Source organism: Chrysochloris asiatica, unplaced genomic scaffold (genome assembly GCF_000296735.1).
Source record: "Chrysochloris asiatica unplaced genomic scaffold, ChrAsi1.0 scaffold00044, whole genome shotgun sequence".
Classification (NCBI taxonomy): domain Eukaryota; kingdom Metazoa; phylum Chordata; class Mammalia; order Afrosoricida; family Chrysochloridae; genus Chrysochloris; species Chrysochloris asiatica.
Window position 1 is genome coordinate 4,205,687 of NW_006408562.1, and position 2,990 is coordinate 4,208,676.

A 2,990-nucleotide genomic window follows, 5' to 3' on the forward strand; every position below is an offset into this window, starting at 1 on the left:
ATCATCAGGATGTATGGGATGAGAGGAGGGGAGGTAGGGGAAGATAGAGCACAGGGTTATATATATATATTTGCTGATCATCAGGATGTATGGGAGGGAGGGGAAGATAGAGCACAGGGTAGGGAACAGACACAGGATAGCTGGTGTGTGGGGGCAGGAGGGCAGGGGAGACAATACACAAGGAGGGAAATGGAAGAATAAGGCTGATGGGAGAACAGTTAGGCAGGTTCACATGGGCTATGTGGGACAGAGGTAAATGACAATGTATACACAACCTTGGAACAACAGGGCTCCGGTATACAGGGATTGAGGCATGGTTTGAAGGGGTAAAAGAGAATAATGTTAAGATGTTTAGCTGTCTTTTGAATCTTGGTTTCCCTTGCCTACCATTGTAAAATAGACACTTGAGGGGGAAGAAAGGATTAGCCAGAAACATCACTACAGAAAGCTTGTAAGTCCATCTTCAGCCTACAACTGATTGGAACACCTTAAAGGGGGTTAGAAGTTGCCCAGTGAAAGAGGCTTCCTTTGAAAGAGCCTTTACATTGCACAAGACCACAGGTGGAATCCAGAACCTCATCTAGAATCATCTGAGGTAGGAAATTTCCACTGGAAAGGATGAGTAGACCAGCCTGAAGCGGCTAGAACACAAGATGCTTCATGAAGGAAAGACTGGCAGGAAAAAATCTAAAACAATAATGGCAGTCTTATTGATTACTACAAGAACAAGTAAGCTGTTCACCCAGGAGCCATCAAGGCAAGTGGTTGGGACCCCACAGAGCAAATTCCCTTCCAAGAAAGACTCAAGGGGAATACATGAGCAAGCACATGGTCTCGCTGGTGACCTCGTTGGTCACCGATCAAGGAAAAAGGAGGAAAAAACAGCAGTGAAGTTGTGAGCTAAGTCCAAACACATTCTATAGACCCCTGCGAACCCCAGTGCAGACCTGGATGGCCAGCAGTAGGATGGCCAGCAGTATAGCAAGACTCCTGGGCCCAGAGGCAGTGACATGGCCACAGAGGACTAGAGCGGAGAGTGAAGCTTCCAGCAGATATGAAGTGAGTGGAGATGAACAAGAACACCCATACTTGCAGATAGTACCCATTTGACCTCTTCAATAGCTGGATGATTAGAACTTGACTAGAAGAAGAAAGAAGAGGGTGCAGGGAAAGAGTAATGTGCTACAATTTGATGAACTTTACCTATACTTAGCAACAACAACAAAATGAATGTAGTAGCTCCAAAAGGGGAACAAATCTTTACAGAGAGGATCACTCCCAAACCCTCAGTACAAAGGGTTGACAGGGATGGGCAACTTAGACATTGGTTACCTTAAATGGGCAGGGGGGACTAGTGGCTTAAGAAGGATATCATGTTTGGTAAGGTGGAGGGTCAGAGAAAAATAGGAAGACCCCCCCAACGATATGGATTGGCCAAGTGGCAGCATTGATAGACTCAAGCGTGGCAACAGTAGTGAGGTTGGCCCAGGATCAGGCAGTGTTTCATTCTGCTGTGCATAAGGTCTCTATGAGTCGGTACTGACTTGATGGCACATAACAACAACAACATTAAAGCAATAAGTGACTAGTTTACAAGCTTTCAAGAGGGAGCCTAGTTAATGGTGGGCCGGGGTAAAGTAGAATCTCCACTGAATGATTTCCAATCTGTTGGGACCAGGCTGGCGAAAGGAAATGGGGATAAGACTCTTGTAGTACAATAGTGAACAATTGCTATCAGTACTGACTGTGAGGGTAGAAAATATAGAGGTAGATTGTTTTTGACAAAAGGAGGGGAGTGATTGATTTTGCATTCTAGGAGAATAGGTCCTTGGCATCATCAAGTGAGAAAATTGGAGAGTGGGACACTACCAAAAGAGGCAGTGACACCAGGGATGGAGACAGAGATGATGATGTGGACAGATGGAGCAGCTGGGGAACTGAACTCAGGGAGGGGGAGAAGTTATGTAGTGATGGCGGGGGGCAGGCCTGTGTGGTATACCCTGTGGTTATTTGATGATACTTGGAGGGGATTGTAATCATTGCAATGAAACAAAATATGATAGGATGCATGTAAAACTGATGTCCTCCCATGTAAACCTAACAATAAAAACTTTTACAAAAAGGACTGATTGGAAAAAATACAAAACAATAATGACAGTCCGACTGAGTACTACAAGAACAAGCAAGTTGCTTGCCAAAGAGACATCAAGGCAAGCGGTTGGGTCCCCTCAGGGCAAACCCCCTTCCCAAGACTAAAACTCATTGGGAATATACAAGCAGACATGTGTTCTGGCTGGTGACCATATTGGTCACTGATAAGGGGAAGTGAAGGAAAACAGCAATGAAGCTGTGAGCTAAGTCCAACCACATTCAATACATTTGTATGAACCTGGGTAGAGAACTGGTTGGACAGCAGTTTGGCAAGACCTGGGGACTCCTGGGCCCCGAGTTAGTGACATAGGCACAGAGGACTAGAGTGGAGAATGAAGCATCCAGCTGATAAGAAAAGAGGGCATATGCATAAGAACACCCACACTTGCAAATAATACCCACTTGACCTGGCTTCAGTGGCTGGATGATCAGAACTCAACTAGAAGAAGAAAGAAGAGGAACAAAATAGTAATCTGATACAATTTGATGAACTTGACTTACACCTATGGATGCAGTAGCTCAAAAGAGGAAATAAATCTTTACAGTGAGGATCATTCCCACCCCCTAAATACACAGGGTAGACAGGAATGGGCAACTTGAACATTGGCTACCCAAAATGGGGAGAATGGGGACTACAAAGGCAAGAAGTGACTGGCTTACAAGCTTTCAAGAGGGATCCTAGATCCAGAGGGTGCAGAGGAAGATAGAATCTCCACTGCGTAGTATCCAATCTATTTGAGTGGGACTGATGAAAGGAGATGAGGATAGGTCTCTTGTGATACAATAGTGAATAATTGTTATCAGGACTGACTGTGAGGGTTGGAAATATAAAGGAAGAC